Below are 20781 nucleotides of genomic sequence, written 5' to 3' on the forward strand. Positions count from 1 at the left end.
GAACAGCTTAGGGCAGCATACGTTATTCTCTTCTGCTACTCCACTTTATCCTCACAACAAATGTGTGAGGTAGAATATAGCAAGAACCCTGCTGGGTCAGACCAAGGGATCACTCAGCAAGAATTCTGTTTGCACAACAGCCAGCCATCTGTCTGTGGGAAACCCACAAGTAGGGCATGCGTGCAGCAGCCACCTCCCAGCCTTGTCCCTTAGCGATTCCCTAGAAAGTAGTTTAACAATTCACTGTGGAATTCCATACCAGAAAAGGTGGTGCATCTGGTGATAGCCACCAAGTTTGATGGGTGGTTTTAACAGGGAATTAAACATATAGGAGGGACTGCAGGTGGCGCAGTGGTTTAAACTGCTGTGCTGCTGGGCTGGTTGATCGAAAGGTCGCCGGTTCAAATCTGCACAACGGGGTGAGTTCCCGTTGCTCCGTCCCAGCTCCTGCCATTCTTGCAGTTCGAAAGCATGCAAATGCAGGTTGATAAAAAGGTACCACTTTGGTGGGAAGGTAACAGCGTTCCGAGGACCTTGGTGTTTAGTCATGCTGGCCACATGACCATGGAGACTGTCTGTGGACAAACGCTGGCTCTCTCGGCTAGGAAACGGAGATGAGCACCACCCCCTAGAGTCAGGCATGACTGGACTTAATGTCAAGGGGAAACCTTTACCTTTAAACATATAGGAAGTAAGGCCATTAGTCTTGTGGGCAATGTCAAAGGCAGTAGATTAGTCATTGCTTTCTGTAGATTAGCTATTAGAGGCCATTCAATGCATAAGCCTTAACTTGGCATGAAAAGGACAGTAGAGTTGGTGCCAGATGGGCCTCAGTAAGGAGATGGCTCCATAGTTGGAGGATGGCCACTGAGAAGGCCTTCTTCCTTGTTGCTGCCATCTTAGTCTCCCTCAGAGGTGGCACTTACAGGAAGCATCAGATGTTGCATATAGTGTGCAGGTAGACTGCAGTGGAAAGGTGCTCCAACAGTTGCTCTTTGTGGTCCCAAGCCATATAAATTGAAACCAGCTCCTTGAAGTGGACTTAGAAACACACAGGCAGCCCGTGCAAGTTTCTAGCTACTGGTCTGACTGCTGCACCAGACTTTGAAGAGTCTCCAGGTGCAGCCCCATGTAGAGTGCCTTGCACTAACCTAACTTGGATATTACCAGAGCATAGATTACTAAAACCAGGCTATCCCTGCCTAGCTTGGGGCATAGCTGCCTCACTAGTCGAAGTCCGACAAAGGCCCTCTGTACTGTTGATGCCATCTGAGCCCCAAGTGACAAAGATGCCTCAAGAAGAACCTCCAGGCAATACATCTCCTCTTTCAATGAGAGTGTAGCACTGTCTAGAATAGTTGAGTACCCTCCATCCAGTCAGAAGCTTCTCAGTCTTACCTGGATTGAGTTCCATTTTGTTAGCCCTTCTCTAGCCCCAGCACAGATTTATTACATTCCTGTGGAGATGAAAGAAGAAGTACAGCTGCAGGTCATCAGCATACTGATGGCAACACACTTCAGAACTTCAAATAACTCAATCATCAATTTCATGTAAATGTTGTGCAGCGTGTGAGACAAAACTAGCCCCTGGGAAACTCCATGCTGGAGAATCCATAGGGCTGAGCAATATCCTCTAAGCAACCCCTTCTAGAGCTGGCCATCCAAGGAGGAGCAGAACCACTACAGTGCAGAACCCTCCACTCCCAGCCAGACAGAAGGATACCAGGGCTGATGTTGGCATCACAAGCTGATGAGAAACCCAGGAACATCAGCAGTGTCACCCCCCCCCCCCCCCCCGGTCTCTCTCCCAACATAGGTCATCATATAGAACAACCGAAAATGTTTACATGCCAAAACCCAGCCTGAGCCCTGACTGAGAGCACATTAACTCAAGATAGCGCATATGTGACAAACATCTGTTGAGGCCTTTCCAGCAAAGGCCTTTGGTTCAAGCAGTAACATTGGTGCAGAACGTGGTCATGAATTGCAGTAGGAGTCGGCTAATAAAGCACAGCACTTCTGCTGCAGGCACACTTGTGCATGGTTCTGTTTCTATTCCAATAAATGGCCAATGCATCTGTAGAACATCTCCAACTGTGGATTATTTGGAATCACACTGTTGGTTGAAGCTACAGGCAGAGGATCAGCGCTGGTGGGGATCAAGTAGTAGATAATGAATTCTCCAAATTTCCAAAGAAATTCCTATGGAGATGTTCCTTCGATGCTAAAACAGTATTATATTGAGTGCTACATCTTTTCTTCTTCTACCTCTGGAAGCACTTTGTAAAACTTTTTGGCTCTCGGCATAGACCTCTCAATGGTTTTATCTCAATAGCTCTTAGCATACTTTCTCTTCTCCTAGCATGCTTTCCCCCAGTGATGTTTCTGTATATGTTTCTTTATTCCATTTCTCTTCCTTACTTCTGCTGTCACATTTGTTTTAATGGGCTTTACATTTTCCCCTGCCCTGCTCCCGATCTGTCTCTCCCTGCTATCCTGCTGTTCTATTTTTAGAGAACCGCTATCCTTCAGGCATGCTGCCTTGGGCCTTTGAAGCTCATCACTTTGACTGCTTCCACATCTGTGCTGATTCAAGACCTTCATTCATAACAAGTGCATAGTGATTTTTTTAAAGTAATCGATAAGCAGTGTAGTGCTCTCTGGGTTGCTCCTAAGAGGACGGATGTGTTGTTAAGACCCTGCAGCAAAACTGGGCTTTGGGAAAAGTCCACAACAGGACTACCTCAAGGAACCCCATTCAAGTCATTGGAAAGGGGATTTGGCGTTTTCCCTCTTATTTTTAATAGGAGGCAAATGGTTGTTATTTACTCTTACACATCATCCCCTTTGTAGCTACAGCATTTCTTATAAAGATATGTAGAAGATACAATCTACTTTGCAAACTGCATGCTCCATGCACCTGTGCTGTTCAAGAATAATTCCCCCACACTCGCCATAAATTCATTTTTGTTAAATTAGTTGGGAGTCGTGGAGATTTGCTACCATTTGATTGACACTCTTGGCATATTATCTAGCCTCCCTCAATCTCTTTCTGTAGGTGGGTGCATGTATGTGCACATGTGTGTGTGGGAATGAGAGAGACACACAGACACAGACAGACAAACTCATGAAATCATAGAATAGTAGAATTGGAAGGGGCCATGAGAAGATGGGACATTGAGACAAAGTTTATGTGTTTCTGAGGATATCCAAAGAAATGAACGCTCCTCAGCGTGGGGACTCCAGTTGCAGCGTTATGCATCTTTATCCTGCCTGTAAAGCAGCTTTGATCTTGCATATCTGTTATGCTGAGTGAAGAAGGTTAAAAATGTAATTCATTCATTCAGTAGGTGGGGCAATGTAGGAATCAAAGGCAATCCTTGCATTTAGGCATTATAGTGTTGAGCAGGCTTTGTACTCTTTCAGTATTCTCCTACAGCAACAAAACTAATGAATATATGATTTTCTCTCCTTTTTGCTAACATGGACATCTACAAAGGCTCAGGTTGGTGATGCAATCTGTCTTGATCTTTATTGTTCTCATTTAGTTAAGGAGAGTCTCTCCGATGTGCTTCTTCATCACTAAGGTCACGTGCACACGCCATCCTTCCTTCCAATGGCAAACTCCGGTGGTGGGTGCTGACAGGATAAGTGTCACTGAGAAACAAGAGGGAAGTGTTGGCAAGCTCAGGAAATCCCAAGGTTTGCAAAAGTGCAAGGCATATGGTGCTTAATTTTTCTTTTTCTTTTATGCTAAGGTAACAGCCCAGCTCCAGAAATAGCCCTATCAGAATTGAACATGCTGAGGAGGTCCAGAATGTAAAATGTCAGAAAAATGGAAACCCATGGGCAGGCGGTGGAATATTGCTGGGTTGGAAGCCTCAAAAGAGTGGCTGGCAGGAACCTCAACAAGTATTAGGAAGTGAAAATTAATTACAGTATTTTCTTGCCTGCCTGTTTGCCTCCACTTAAAACAAAAACAAGTATTATTGCATCACTTAGAGATGTCCAAATAGACACCACTTCCATTTTCTTTCTGCTGCTGAGCATGTCCTTATGGTTTAGCCAGATACGCTCCCTGAAAATCTCATAGCATATAGTTTTATTTGTCTGGTTTTAAATATGCTATGCTTGGCTTACTTTATGAGGGGAAGAGGAAAGCAGAAATGACAGTACCTAACATGTTTTGAATCAGCAGAAAATGCACAATTTATCAACAGATTTCCCACTATTAAGTCTGCTGCTTAGTTTAGACAATGTTTGCAGCAGCAATGTAAAATACACGCACTCACAAAAATGGATTTAGGACCTGAAAATGTTGGTGAGAATGACGCATGGCTGAGCTACTTTGGATGAGATATTTTCCTGATACTTAAGGGAAAGAAGGATGATGATGATGATGATGATGATGATGATGATGATATTGTTGTTGTTTTATGAAAACTGGCCATTTGTCACTTAAATAGCATGTACACAAACACATTATTGTCTTGAGGTCAGTCTTCTGTATACTCTGAGATTAGCTGCTCCGTATTGGGCAATCAGTCAGTGTTGTCCGCAGCGGAGGATATGATTTGGAGCATGCCTGCCACCATGGTAGGTGCAGAATGCTATTTGGTGCTGTGTGCCTTGCACTCAGCACCAAATAGCATGCAATCATTCAGTTACAGTAAATCTCCAATGCTATTTTTTACCCTGCGTTCCTGTTGGAAATATCGCTGGTCACTTAATAGATACAAGAAATCATTAGTGTCTTTAGATCTGTCAATATTTTAGAATAAGCAATTCGTATCCAATCTCTGGAGTCCATCTATAAGTGCAGCTAACGTCCGCAGCCCCATCTCCAAGGGAATCTTCAAGAAGACTCTGCGGTGTTAAGAATAGGGTGTGATGGAAAAGGTCATGCCTCTGCCTTCAGAATTGCAGGAAAGATGCCAGCAGCAGCAACTCTGTCATTTAGGGGTTCTTCACAAGCAAGCCGCCTCAGCTCCGTGATGTTAGTAAGAATTATTTTTCTTCCCCATCTACACTTGGATAACATTTAGCACTGAATCAGCTTAGGGAAGCAGTGTGGTTTACAGGCTGGGAGTCTGTTGTTCACACAAAGCTTTAGGGGTCTCATAACTCCTGCTGCTACTAATTAGAGACCTGAAGTTTATTGAAATGAACAATCACTTGGAGAATATTTTATCCCATATTTTCACATTTAATTACACCAGCTCATTTTAAGCTCCATGGAAAGATGCCAGTGCTTTAGCACATTGTAAGCAGATGATTAAAAAGAAAACAAAACCAACCATGAGGTTTACAGGAAATAAAACTGTTTAGGCGATTAATATGAATGATGGATGGTTAGGCCGTAGTCACTGACGTTCCAGTTGAAGTGGGATGCTAGAACCCAAAGAGTTCATTCCATTCCATTGTGTCTCTTCCATTCTTTTTCTCTTCTTTTTTAAGAAATCATTTTTATTCATTTTGCTTACTAATTTGGACAGAGGTACCCAAATATTTGGGTTCTGAATATTTAACAACTCATTAGATTCTATCTGGGGACAAGTCATTTAAGAGATCAGACCTTTACAAATTAGTTAGATTAAGCTGGACGAGAAGAGGTAGAATTCGTTGGTAACTTATATTGTTATACTTATTTATATAGCATTTCTCAAGGTTAAAAGGCAGCTCTTCAAACCAACCCAATTTTATATCCTATTTATTTGTCTATTTACTATATTGATATACCACTTGTTTTTCCTTTCAAGCAACTTGTTTTTCCTTTCAAGTGGCTTACAGAATTTTCCTCCTCTCAATCTTATCCTATCAACAATGACCTTGTGAGGTAGGTTGGCCTGAAAGTCCATAACTGGCCCAAAGTCACCCAGTGAGCTCAATGGCTGAGTGAGGACTGGAACTCAGATCTCCCGAATCCCAGTCCCATGCCCTTAACCACTACTGCATACTGGCTCTTTAGTTCCCAAGCTGATCTGCTGGTCCATCTGAGACTGTGGTACAGCACAATATTTTCACATAAAAAGTTCTCAGGATTTCCAGGCAGGGCTTGAAAAATTCTTGCCTGAAATCCTGGATAGCTGCTGCCAGTCTGTGTCAACAATACTGGCATAGATGGATCAGTCGTCTAATTCAGTCCAATCTAGAATGTTTTTCTGTTATTTTTCTAAGTGTCTAGGGACTGCCCATGGGCTGCATTTTTTCACTCCTCGTGTACATTAAATTTATTTTATTTAAAACATTTCTATGCCGCCCCCATCGCAACAAAGCCTCGGAGCGGCTCACAAAGAATACATAAATACATAAATAATAACAATACAACAAATTTTAAAAAATTGTTAAAAAACCCCTTGATTTAGACCTTAATCAAGGTCTAATCTTTGGATCATATGAATCTGAATAAACTTCTCTCCCCAAATCTGAGAGACCATCACCCCAAGTGTTTCCCAATTCAGTTCCAAAATGAAATTAACAAAACTATTAGTATTTCTGAGTGTCTCCCTGTGTTATACTTATTGGCTTGTGAATGAGATTTTGAAACACTAATCATGTATGTTTTGAGGTCCAAATGAGCTGGAGGGACCTTAGCCACAATTCATAAGGTCACTTGGACAACTGTGCACAGACATGAAAAAGGCAGGAAATCGTTTCCACCTCCCAGAATGTACTAAGAATTAGCCACCTTTTTATTCATTGCCTCATACTGACTTGGCATGTAGACCACGTTGACTTGTTTATGTTCAGTTTTAAAACATGAACACACAGAACACATGATACTGTACCACCACTGCACTCCTGCTGGCTACATCCACTGTCAACAGTATAGGAACCCTGCAATACAACCCTGTAATAAGCAGAAATAGTCATTTCTAGACTCAGACAGCTCCCTTCTACATAGAAGCTGCACTGACCGCTGTTTCGGAAGTAAGTGTTCCTGTTCATTTGTGTTTGCTTACAGAACTACACAAATTACAAACTTCCTGTTGCATTTGTGGTGACTCCCACTAGCAATGGAGCATCATTGAATACCCTCTAAGTTTCGAAGTAATACACATATAGACTGTCATGTGCTGTAGGTTCACCAGGGCTCAGACATGGAATATATGGACTAGATGTGATTCATTCATGTGCACATTCATTTAGATGTGATTCATTGAGTTATTAGAGCCTTAGACTTTATTTGAGGACCGAGACCATACTAGATCTGGGTGATCCCAAGTACATATAAACTTATTATATCCTTTCTCCAGCATTAGCTTTCTGAGAAGCTAATTTATGCACTGACTTAGCAAGCAGGAAAGTGAGCAGAGCCTCAGTTGAGGACAATCAAGAGCAAAACATACTGAAATTAGAGATATGGTGAGGTACTCCAGGCATGGAAATAAGACAAAACTGGAGAAAATAGTGTGACTTTTTTGAGGCGCTTTAGAGAAGTAGCTGTTTCTAGGGAGTTGAGGGAATGCTTACAGGGGGCCTGTCTGCAGAATACGACACTCCTGGGCATGGGCAGAGCTGGGCCAGGAAACAGCCTCCACAAGATGCTTCCACTCAGTCCTGCCTTAATGATGAACTGCCAAACAAGCTGGCGAGCTCTTTTGAAAACATGTGCAGAATTTCTCGTCCAAGGAGTGTTGGGGAGATGTTCTGAAACGAGGCACACTTTTCTAATACTTGTGTACTCCTCAAGAGAGGTGGGCAGATTGGAAGATGTGAGTGGCAAGAGCAATGACTGTTTTGCTGTTAGGTCAGTGGCTCTGCCACCGGCTTCCTGGAAGCCAAAGTCACCATTTACTTGCTTTGTATTTTTGTGATTATTGTGGATGTTACCGTTAATTATGTATTATGTATGTTTTAAATTATTGTAAACCATTCTGAGAGTGTATACCTTGAGAACTGTCTAGAAAAACTTACAATAATTAACTGGTTAATTAATTAATTAGTGCCAGCCATGGGCAAAGCCTTTATGAACAAGAACACTCAATGGGAGTGTGCGGCTTAGCAAGGGTGAAGCAGAATGGAGGGTCACTTGAAAGTCATGGACAAATTGGTGGCATTTCTGACAGAGAGGGAGGGATGCTGCAGTTGGATTCAGGGAAGTCACTATATATGCCAGTCCCTATATGTTCCACAGGAACTCTTCAATACATGTATACTCTGAAGTAGACTACATTGAGCTTACTGAAGCTTACACCCAGGTATGCATGTAGGTATAGGACTATCTATCTGTCTATCTATCTATCTAGCTATCTATCTATCTAACGAAGATTTCTTAGGAATTGCTACTTTTGTGAATCCTATTGGAGAAAATCTATCAAGAATTGAAACTGAAATGAAGATTTTTTTCAGATTAGTCAAGGGGTCAACAGTAAGAAAGTAGAAATAGTTGCAACTCGCTTTCTCCAGAAAGATCTCCACAGGGACTTGAGCACTGTGTGCATGTGCATGCATGCGCTTAATTGAGAAGTTAGGCAACTGTAAAGCAAAATACCAGGCTTCAGCACCGTTTTCCTTTCCCCAGAACACTTCTGTGCTTCACAGTGGCCCGCAGGCATTCTAAGCTAATAAAAATGTGGGCAGCTGAAGCCAAAGGGTTGTTTTGAAGTAAGCACAGCTTTCCAGAGAAAAAGAAAGGGGCTGCCTCCTCTGGCTGCTACTCCCATTGGGCACAGATGGGGAGCATTCTGAGAGATTTGGGGAGTAGCAAGGAGCATCCTGGGGAGCAGCAGGGAGGGACTGTGTGTGTGTTTGGCATGTGTGTGGTGTCTGCTTGAGGGTTGTGTGATTCGCTATGCTTGAAGGGTTGGGAGAGGGGTTATGCATTGTGAGAGGAAAAGAGGATTTGTTGTTGTGGTATTTTTGTGTATATGGTATGTGTATTGTTGCCAGATTATTTTTAGTCTCTCTGTTGTGTTTTGCCTGTGTGTGTTTGTGTATATGGAGAAACAAGTTAGTGGTATTTGATTTGCATTAGTTTGCTGTATCAGTTTTCTTTCTGTGAAAACAATACTTTGTGGTGTGGTGTAAAATAATATGATTTTGTCATGAGCTGGCCTTCTCCCCCTCCTCCCAAGAAGATCAGGACAAAGGCTTTCTAATGACAAGTCTTTATTATGTTAAAATTGACTAGCTAGAGCGACTAGTGCTAAGAAAGAAGAGTATTGCATAAATGAATAACAAAGGAAATGAGCAAATACTGTTCATTAGGAGAAATACAATTTAAATATATTAATTCCAAACTGAATACCTCTCTTCCTTTCCAAGCCAAAAAGAGCTGCCTCCATCTTCCTTGCTTATAGGCCAATCACCCTGTTGCTTCTCAGTTGTCCACCTTCTGAACCTGATGTCGTATGATTGAATTAAGATGTTAAGTCCATTCCCACTCATCTCCACTTACTCACCAAACTTTCTCACAAAACTAGAAAGTTCTGGTTCTCAGCAACTGCCTGACTTACCTTTGGGACCAATAGGCTTGGCATTGCAACTGTGAATTCCAATTCTGCTTCTTCCATTTCTGAATTAGAATCTGAGTCAACCAACTTTGAAAGCTGTGCTATGGGAAAAATGGGCTCAGTCTCTACCAGTTTGACATAAGGATTCAGATCTTCCTTTGAAAATTTATCCTGTTTTGAGGCAAGTTATTTGTGTTTTATGGCCTAGCAGACCCTCCTGGCAACCATGTTTTAACCAGCTATTCTCCCTAAGTTAGCAATTTTATGGTGGCACCCACAAAAGTTTCTTCAATTTAAAGATATGCCTATAAGGTGTAAAAATGTCGGGAACCCTTGGTTTAAATTTTATTAGAATGTGTGACAAAATTAGTAAATATTTCTGAAACGTTTAGTATTGTATATGCTCTTTTTAAACTGATAAAGATAAATCATTTAAAATCATAGCTAAATCATTCAATCCATCAAAAATAAAATATTTAAAAGAATAAAATAAGTGAAGCTCTGTAATACAAAATGAGAGCTAGTTAGTGATGAGTTTTCTCTACCGCCTGTCTGGCTTTAAGAAGAAAAGAAAAAGGTAAGACTTAGGAAAAAGGAATACTCTCAACGGCTTGATAACTAAATTGTGTAAGATCATTGTCTAAACCTTTCCTGAAGGCAATCATCTTGTATTTCAGCTTGAGGATTTTCTTCTATAGTTCGTTGCTCCCTCTTTGCTAAAGGGAGCCAAACCCGTATTGAAGTCATGAAACATCAAAACAGTGGCCTCTATTATTCATGTAGACTGAGCTGCATGAGGTTGACTGAGCCATGTTGACCAAAGTTCAGATTTTTAAAAAATCACCTGGGTTATACACAGACCTCTAGTGTAACAAATGCAGAGAGCCATTACCAGACCAATTCATGCTAACAGCTGCCTGATGGTGAACTCCAGGCACTTGGGGAGAAGTGTAAAGTGGATAGAACAAATCCTACAAAGTGAAAGCCGCAGCTAGAAAGTCTCAGTGGTAGCATTTAATATCTAAGTTCAGACTTTCTGGCCAGCCAACCTAGTGCTACAGTAAATCAAAGTGTGTCAGATAGCTCTTCTAAAGAACTTGATTATTTAGCACTGGTTGTATTTTATAGTGGGGTTTCCTTCTTAGTTTCTGTATTCTTTTCTCCTGGTGCTTCAGCACACATGCCCACATTCGTCTTGGAAGGAAAGGTCCAAGTATTACTTTGTCCCCATTTTGATGGAAATGGTCTAAAAGCTTTCTTCAGTGTTCCAGTGCTAACCCTCTGATTCAGCCATTGGTTACTTCTAATATAATAACAAGGTATTGACTTTTCTAGAGGGGAATATTAAGATTTACTGACTTGAAGACTTAGATATTTGCTGAGGGGAAATGGAAGGCAATATTTCCCCCAAGGGACAATAAGTCTTGATAGTTACCTGGTATATTGAGTCATTGTATGATTTTCAGAAGTGCTGAGTGCCAACAGTTTCAGCTGATTGGAACAGAAGTTTCTGTTCTTAAAATCTGGGTGCAACAGCTTGGAATCAACAGAAAACTAGGTCTGAGGATCACAGCCTCATTACTTAAGTTCAGCCACAGATTACTGATAACCAGTCTGATAGGCAATAAGGACTGGTTGAGTCTTAATGGAAATTATTTGAGCACATGCACACATAAATAAATAGCCAACACAGGACAAATACCACAACTTATATATTGTAGATAGAGGTGTGCATGTTCATTGACACAGACATGTGACTCTCTTGAGTTAACCGACATCTCCATTAAAGTTTGCTAGTTTGGCCATTAAAACACCCTCTCCTTTAGGGGGAAAAAGCAGCTGGCTGCTAATGGCTGTTGATAATTCTGATCCACTCCAGTAGGCTTTAATTGGTTTTAAGGAAACCTCTGTTCTGAGCATGACATCCTCAGGCAGAAAATTATCACAAAGGTGAGTAGGTTCCTCCTTAAATCATGCTTATCCAGTCCTTTGAAATTCTGTTATATTGCAATTTCTGTTCAATACCCATATTTATCACACAATGATGTATCACAGGGGTTGGGCAAAGGTAAATCAGGATCTACTTGTAGATTGTTGATTTGAAGTAGATTGGCGAGCAATCTTTTTACATCCAATTTTAAGATAGTCAGTAAACAATGACCTCATCTGCCTTAATTATTTTGCTGAAATAAAAAGTGGTTGGAGGGTGGTGGGGAGGAACCCAGGAATGGATTTGTGAACTGCAGGATTGTGAGGTTGTTTCAGTTTTCTTCCTCAAAGCAAATTCTTGGGTTCAGAATGCTTTAAATCTAAGTGATCATTTGTACCTGGTTCTAGTAGATTCCACAATCCTAAAGTCCACCCTCCTCTGATTTATGGGATGAAGATTTATATGCAAGTGGAAGGAAGTATATGAAGATTCCAATGAGAAAATTTCCTTTTAGGAAAAAATGTCCTTTCTATGCAATTACCCTGGGCTAATCATTCTATTAATCCAGAATACTGTAGATAATTGATAATTAAATGAACCACTGTGTGGCTGCTTGCCTCATCTCCTTGAACACCTGTTCTCAGAGCATCTTGAGCAGTCTTCCAAGCATATGTGGACTGTAGTGCCAGAATTCTCAGTCAATGGGAATGCTGGGAGTTGCAGTCCAAATGCCTCTGAAGATCACCAGGTTGGGGAAGGCTGAGGAGTGTTCTCCACTGACAGCAGTGTCTGTGGGGTGTCAAGGATTTCACTTAGTGGTATTGCAAGTAAACCGGGTTGAATCGGTTTGCAGAGCCACGAGGGCCAAGGTGTATCTTACAATTGTAGCTTTCAGAGTATTCCCTAAGCATAATTTTGAGCCTCTCTGAGAGTTGAGCTTCCCCTTGCTTTCTGAATTTCCTAATCTAGAGGTTTTAATCAGAATTTGTACATTGTGAAAGTGGGTGTAATCGTGTGTCCTTAATATTTCAGTTTTACACTCACATGTGTTCTCTGAGTGACACAAAAGGAAAGGTCACTTCATTGACCCATGGAGGGGGGGGGGGATCAAATCAGTTCCCATAGTGGAGAAATAACTAGACACATCCACAAATTTTTAGTCAGCTTTTAGTTTCCTCCAGATATTTTAGATTTCAGCTACATCAGACAGAGTCAAGATGGCTAATGGTCAGGAATTCTGAGTGTTACAATTTAAAACACCCAGAAAGCATCAGGCTGGGGAAAACCGGGTTCCCACCTCAAGAGAGAATGTGGCAGATAATATTAGATGAATCAGTACTGTGCAGGCATCCGGTTACACCTAGGATTTCCCCCAGGGTGATGGAATAAAGAAATATGCATGTATGCATTTTGTATGTTCAAAAATGGCAGTTCAATCATCCCAAAATTATTTTATGGTTTTCAGTCTGTAAAGTGCTTAGCTGGTTTCTTCAAACAATATTCCTGAAACAGTTTATTCAAAAGAGAGAGAGAGAGAGAGAGAGAGAGAGAGACAGAGAGAGAGATAAAAAAGGGATGGAAACCACAATGTTAAAAACTTAGCAGGTGGAAAAGCTGCAGAAGAAAATTATTTGTCCAGATTTAAAGGGTGTTTGTATTAAAGATAGAGAAATCATTCTATTTCTGACCTATGTCATTTTCCCACATGGTAAAGTCATAAGTCTGTTTCTTATCATTTTCTGCTAACTTCTTTTTCAAACTACTTGAAAATGTTCATCTTCTTCAAATAGCCCTTTTGTACACATTTTCCCTGAAATGTGATTTTTTCAGGAAACACAAACATGCATTTATTTAATCTTTTATCCATAAAGTACCTATATTTCAAGCAAGAAGTGCATCACAAAAATCAGAAGTGCACAGTCTGAAAGATTCCATTCCTATACTCTTTCTGGCACCAGGCCAAAACCTTTTTGTTTAAACGGTATTTTAAAATCAACAACTTTTAACATTCAGTCACTCTTGTTTTGTGATTTACTGTTTTGTTTTATATATTATTCTGTTTCAATTTATTTATTGGGAATTGTTCTTTTCATTGTTCTTTTAAATATTGTAAGCTGTCCTGAGATTTTTATATAGTAGTATTAAAAAGCTTTCAATAAATAATAAATACCTATATTAATGAAAATGAATAGTAGATTGGTTTACTTTCAGATGTGGACCAAACAGAATTTCCCAACATCCCATGTGTGTGTCTGGGGACTGGGACTGGGGCAGGAAGATATTACAGTAATGGAGAAAGCAAATACTTTTGCCCAGCCATTTTGGATTTACTGAATTGGAAAAGGCCCCATAGGCTGGCTAGTGAGAACCAGCTGGTGTAGTGTAGCTGAGGGTTCAGCTGGACATGAACTCTATTTCAGAAGAGATGGCAAAAGGGAAAGGTGCCTGCTTTTAGAAACCTCACCTGACTGAACAGCAGGCTTCAGCAGCGGCATTAGTATGGAAGCCGAGTGAAAGTGAGGAGCTGCTAAGGAAGTCTCTGGGCTGCTTGCCTGGGAGGCAAAGGTGACAGCAGTAATAGGGAGAGGGAAATGAAGGGTGAAAGAGGAACTTAGGAAGGTCATTCAAACAAAGGTGACCAGAGAAGCTGCAGAGAGAGATGGAATGGTGCTGGGGCGAACACTGCTAGCAATTGCAAGAGCAGTTACACAGGGAGAAAACGGGTGGGTGGCTATATTTATGCAAGCATATGCAGAGAAAGTAACTCCCTTAAACCTGTTCCATTGTTTTCAAGCTCGAAGCGTGTTCCTGCACCATTCTTGGAAGTCTCCCTGTTTAAAGGAATGGTGTTTCATATGCATATAATACCAATGTATAAAAATGGGAAGTCCCCCGCAGAGCTACACAGAAATCAAATGGTATTGATAGAAACAGAACTATGCCCAAATTTTTGGAGGAAGCACGTGGTTTTGCCAGAGGACTGTACCTCTTTATATTTCTCCCATATGTGCACAGTTCTCTTTGAGGAAAAGTCAGCACTGCCATCGGGAAGCTGTTGCCAGGATGGCCTCTGACATTTGCTGACCCAGGCTGCACTAACAGGGACCTCTCCTGGAACAGAATGGGATTCTGCACGTAGATTGCTCCCCAGAGGGTCCTCTCCATCCCCCTGCCCCTGAAACTGCTCTCTTACGCACACATTTGCCCACAGGAATCCCTGCAACATGCAGATCCTCAGCCTACAGCCGCATCTCTCTCATCGTAATGATGAGCATTCTGCTAATAATAAAGTCAGCTTGAGAAGGTGGACCTTTGGGCCAGTCCCTTTAATATGAGAAATAGAAAAGTGGCCCATAAGAGCAAGAGTGTTGGTAGGAGAGGCATTGGGGTTTGCGGGCTCAGAGAGCAAGGAAATCGCTATTCATACTGGTAAACAGTTCATACTGGTTTGCTAGCCTAGTAGGGTAAAGCAAGTGAAATGGTGGTGGCAATGATCTTCAGCCACATAAAATACTAAGGTAGAGAGAAAGGGGACAAAATCCCATAAGAAAATCAGTGAGGGTGAAATTAGATGGTAGCATACAAAAGAAAAAGAAGTTTGTTCCTTCGTATTATACAAATAGGCATCCCTTGGGAAAGAGACTCCTTTTGGAGCCATACTTAGCTGACCGAATCCTCCCAGGGTTTCTCTTGATTTGTTTCCCTTTTTCTCACCTTGATAATAAATAGGGATGAACAGTGGCAATGTAAAGATGTTTCCAGGCAGTCAGAAGTACCCAACACTATAATAATGTAAATGTGCTTCCAGCCCAGGGGATTGCCGTCTATTTCTTCCTGGTGTTAATGATGTGCTGTATAAGTACTGTCTGGATTTTAAATGAAATATTTTGTAGATCAAGCCATCCAGTGGTGCATCTGCTTAGCAATTCTGACTGGGTTACCCAATGGACATCTATCCTCCACAATCCACTGGTGCCTTCAGCTTTTTCCACTTTCCTCTTGTCAGATTTAGTGCTGAAGTACTGAACTACGAGCCAGGAAGCTGCAGTGCAGAGATGTCCCTGCAGGATCACAATGAGTGAGAACTTTGGGATCTGGCCCTGTTTCTAAATCCATCACTTACTGAATTTCCATCTGGCTCCTTTGGTGTGTCTCACAAGATGTTTTTACTGAATATTTTACCCAGAATCCATGCTTTGGAAACATTAAACCTGCTACACACACTGGAGGCAGTAACACCATGAGGACAGCTAGGGCAATTATAAAATTGTAAATAAATAATGTTGGTGCTGTTTGTACATTGCTTTGGAATCCATTGAATGAATGGCAGTTTAAATATATTTTGAATAAATTAAAATAGAATAAAATAAAAAGACAACCAACTTAAACATTTCCAAGAAACAATCAAGAGAAGATAGCGAAGAAATATGTACTTTGTCGGGTACTGTGTTCATACTGAGAGTCAAAAAGGAAAGGGGTTAATCATGAAACCAGTCAGGATCCGTTAAGTTTCTAGGGATGCTTCTGAAATTCTTGTTACCTGAATTTTACACTGGTTTTGGACTTTTGAATGATTCTCTGTGGTTCTGTATTGTATATTCAAGTATAAACCACTTTGCATGCATATTTCACCTCCACTTTTGATTTATCCCCTCCACCCATTTCAGCAATGTGTGTTGATTGAACATTATGAGGAGGAGGAGAAGGAAGAGGAGGAGGTGCAGATGACAAAAGGCATCTTGAAGTGACAGCACACATGACCGCAGCAAGACATTTTTGGAATAGTGCAAAAGCTTGCCGATCAGCGAAAATGTCTCATAAAACAATATTGATGCAATCTTACATGCGGTCTCATTTTTGGCACATGTGAATTTTTGATACATAGAAGAGAAAATATGTGAAGGAATGGAAAGCTGCAGGAAAATGCACACTCCAGAATTAATTCAATAAATTCTAGTTAAACCAAAAGTAGTGGAATGACGGGAACAGCAAATAAGAGGAGCAATAAAGGAACAGACTGGAGGATCTCCTCTTGTCTGTACCCTTAATTCACACAAAGCTTTTAACTAGTCTTTTGAGTGTCGTCAATGAAAAGAACATGTTTGACAGCTATGATATCAGTGTAAACATTTCTGTTCTGAAATTGATATTGTGCTGCATCCAGACAGTGTTAGAGGTGAACTTAGATGACACGAGCATTCTTAAAAGGCAGATCTATTTTATCGTCTATTGTTGTTTCACTGACTGGCTCATTCTGAAAAGAACTGTTTGACAGCTCATAAGGTGCAGTTTCCATTAATTTACGCAATGGCTGGCACATTTGTTTGAAATTTTCTTGATAGATACTCAGCTGCACAATAAATGCTACAGCAACGAACTGCCAATAGTAGGTGTGGGGTAGAATTCAGAAGCTGGGGGTTGGTGATTCAGAATACAAACTCCCCCGGAGTGCAGTGCCTCAGTCCAATATGATTCTGCCACAATCTGGCCTGTGATTCTGTTGCCTCATATCAGGGTTTTCCAGGCAATCCTCCTACCCTGCTGTTGCAAAGAAGGAAAAAAAAATACTTGGCCACGACAAAGTGGTATCTGCAATGAAGTGTATTTGTGAGATAGGAGGAGTTGAAATCATTGAGAGCATTTCCGCGTTTAGAATGTGAGTTGCAAGGGGGACTGAGATGTTCCATGGCCTATGCGGAAACAGCGTGCTCGAGTGAGTGCCATTCTGGATCAAGAGCCGGGGGCTGATCCCTAAGCTGTGTGTATTACGAAGGAGAAGGGCAAGGAGCGGGCACGGGTTTTACGTGTCCAAGTGCCATAATAATCCTTACACCAACACTGTAAGACAGGTGATTGTTGCGTTGTCCTGTTGCAGAGCTGAAGGTTATGAGAGTGGTGGCTTGTCCTAAGACCACCTTGTGAGCTAATACTTAAGTTGACAGTCAATTCAGTGCTTGATTGTGGCTCAAGCAATGAGACTGTTCAGCATACTAACTCCCAAAATGTGTTCAGCTGTATCTCTGCAGCCTAGACCAGAGATGGTGGTTATGCCACCCGCTTTGCCAACTGCCATGGGTGCCCTGCCCGATTTCCTGCCGTCCTACTGCTCCAGGAGCAGTACTGCGCTGCCCTTGCCACCAAAGCAGCAGAATCAGTATGGCTGAAAAGCAGGGATCATGATGATAGCCCCCCCCCCCCCCCGTTTCCCAGATGAATCAGGTTTTCATCTGGGACCTAACTCCAACTCGAGCCTTAACCCTGCCAAAAAGGCCCGTGAGAAACTCATCTCCAAAGGGTCACTGAGGAGGGTGAAGTCAAAGCTGAGGAATGCATGAGATCATCATTCCTGATTTCAAATCATGCAGATATCTCTTGCTTGTGAGCAAAGCCACAATTATTGGACCATTTTCATGATTTCCCTAAATTGTGTTGCTGTTCAGAAGCATTTCCCCCAATATCTACAATGTCATGCTTTAGCCTATGGAAGGAAATGCATATTTTTGGGTGCACATTTTTATTAATAGGTTAAAAAAGAAAAAGGATAATTGGTTTGCTTTGTTCATATTTCCTGAAATCAAACTTCAAGGAGGAATTCAGAAAACCTGTACAAACTAGATCATCATGTTTGCCCGCCATTATTAAAGCTGCTGCCTGGAACGAAGGGTGTGTGCCTGCGTTTAGTGTATGTGTGAGTGTGCAGGGTTACATATATGTGTGTCCCAGCTCCTCTCCTGATGGCATATATAATCTAAGTTGCTCACCCTTGTACTAGACTAAAAAGGTCTAGTGAATTTTTGACTCTGACAGAAAGAATAAAGACACCTTCTGAATAGCAAGGAAAGTTGCTTCCGATTTTGTAGGAAAATGAGGGCAAAGCTAAATTTTCCTTCTCAAGCATAGGTACCCAAACCCACATGTGTCGTCTTAATACAGAAATATGTGTCAGAAGTAAGGAAGGACTTGCATGGAAGGCTCAGCAAGCAGATTGCAAGAGTGATTAACCCTGTACTCCCTTCACAATGGGTACTTAAACCAAAATGACTGCAAGTAAGGAAAAGCCCCACTTTCATGATCTAAAATAAATTATCCACCACTGCTGAGGTTGTAATTCAGCAGTTGCTTTCTTAGCATTTCTTCTTCGTTTCAGTTCTACTAGTGTGGCACGTATATCTCTCATTATTAGTGAATTGCTTGCTCTCCCTCGCCTGTTCTATTTTCCTTGTGACATTTTATTTTAAATTTCACATCTTTCTTCCCATCTTCATCTCATTTCTCTGCATGCACTGTTGAAATACTGAGTTCGAAAGCAGGATCACTTGAAACTGAGGCCCCATTTTATACATTCACACAATAAGGAAAACCTTTCAGCACTTCACAGAATCAAACTTAAAGTATATCATGATGAATACAAAATCTCATTGGTTAACATCTTTAAAATTGCTAACACCACATCTAAAACACAATTAATATATAAAAAAAAGATCAGCACAATCAGTCAAGGAAGGCTCGGGTAAAGATACGTTTTGAACAGGTATCTAAAGCATCCCACAGTTGGCACCTCCTGAATGCCAGGCAGTAGGGCATTTCTCTGATGATTTTAGCAATCACACAGGTCCATACCAGGGAAGGCAACATGGTCCAAGGTTATTCAGGACTTTATAGGCTGAAAAGGAGACCTTAAACATAGCTTGATAGCTAATAAGTAGTGAGTGTAGTTGGCTTTCTAGACCTGAAGTACAATTCAGTATAGTTTCTGTCCATGATCCTACGTTTGCCATATGTTCTGCTTGGGATAAGCAAACATTCTGGTGGGGCGGGGGGGGGGGAGAGGGAGAGAGAGAGAGAGAGAAAGAGAGAAAGAAAGAAAGATTGTTAAGTGGCCATGAGCTGGAGCCATATATACAATCTCTTGCCTTTCCAGGGAGAAGGGAATTGTTGCATTGACACAGTGGCCACCAAGAGGCAAAACTAACTTCCCCAGCGCTATGCAGACAGCACTGCCCCAATTCCAATTCTGATGGAGAGGCAGTTGGGCCAAGTTTTGTTTCTTTCATACAGAATGTTCGCCTGCAAAGTGCTGCTGGGTAATTCATGTGGGTTCAGCTGCCACAGGGCAGCAGGGTTGGACTTCCCAGTTGTTTCAAGGAGGTTATCACAGAATGCTGGGACTAGAAAGAATTAGAATTGGATCTGTTAAATCTACCATGCTATCTGCTTTTAAGACCCCCCTTCTTATTCCAAACTGATATTCATGCAAAATCAAGTGGCTTTGCAATCCTAGAAATCTCTACACAGAAGTAAGTCCTATTGATTCCAGTGGGGCTTATTCCCAGACAAATGCAACTTGAGTCTTGAGAGGGTGAAATGGGTGGTATCCTTTCAGAATGCAGGTGGGGGTCCACGTTTGTGAATCTGTGAATCTGCCTTCAGACAGAAAAGTTACACAGCAGGTAGCAGACTAAGATAGAACCTTCTTCCTGGGAGCATCTTGGTTTGTTGGTTTGGTTCCCGAAAGCACTGATTCAGTGTCACTTGCGACCTAATGAGCTACAGGGTATTCTGCTCCTTTAGTATCCACCATGCCATTGCGTGGGCTTCCTAGATTTTAAAGATGACCTCTCACAATGCAGGTCTTAGCAGAGCACATCAGAAAAGAGCAGGAGCAGCACAGTGAGCTCACTCCAGAAATGGGTGCAGGAGAAGGCCCGTAATTGACCTTGTTATTCTAAATTATCTTTTCTCTTTCACTGCATGCTTATACATATCTACTCAAAAGTAAGCCTGACTGGGGCTTACGCCAAAGTTCAGCCTTAAATAATAATAATTCGTATTCTTATTTTAGAATGTATGACAACATTGCTTAAACTTGCTCAGCTTTAAAGTTCAGCTTTAACTTGGCAGGCAATCTTAATTCCATACCTGCAAGCAAAATAAATACATTGAGTTATTCCTTTTCAAATCTGTCATTGGCAGTACTGCTTGCCATAATACTACAATTTTAAACAGAGAATGAGGCAAACTGAGTGTCATTGAACCATTTCTGTTAGATCCTTCACAAGTAGGTAGAGTTCAAGTGAAGGTGCCATTTTTTGTCCTAGAGACTTATTAAAAAATTAAGGACTATTGGGCAGAATGAAATGCAATTTTACATGTCTGTTTGGAATAGAAACGATTTTCATAAGGCATAAAGTTTCACTTCTTCACTACATCTTAATCATTATAGTCATACAGAATGCAAACAAAGAAAACATTTCTTTGCCAGTTAGTGTCATAATTTTTTTAGAAAGACAGAATGTGTCGTATAATTGTTGTAGGAAGTATCTGAAAGATGTTGTGTGAGCCATCAGATGAAATGACATTATAATGGAATTCTTGTTTAGGCTGCTGGAAATAACT

At 41.3% G+C, this 20781-nt stretch overlaps 1 protein-coding gene across 1 annotated transcript in view; it reads left to right on the top strand.

Annotated features, from left to right (window-relative positions):
- Positions 1 to 20781, top strand: part of THSD7B (thrombospondin type 1 domain containing 7B) — a 393302-nt gene that overhangs the window by 319358 nt on the left and 53163 nt on the right. The gene's annotated exons all lie outside the window — the stretch shown is intronic.

Source organism: Varanus komodoensis, unplaced genomic scaffold (assembly GCF_004798865.1).
Source record: "Varanus komodoensis strain SLA01 unplaced genomic scaffold, ASM479886v1 scaffold32, whole genome shotgun sequence".
In the NCBI taxonomy this organism is placed as follows: domain Eukaryota; kingdom Metazoa; phylum Chordata; class Lepidosauria; order Squamata; family Varanidae; genus Varanus; species Varanus komodoensis.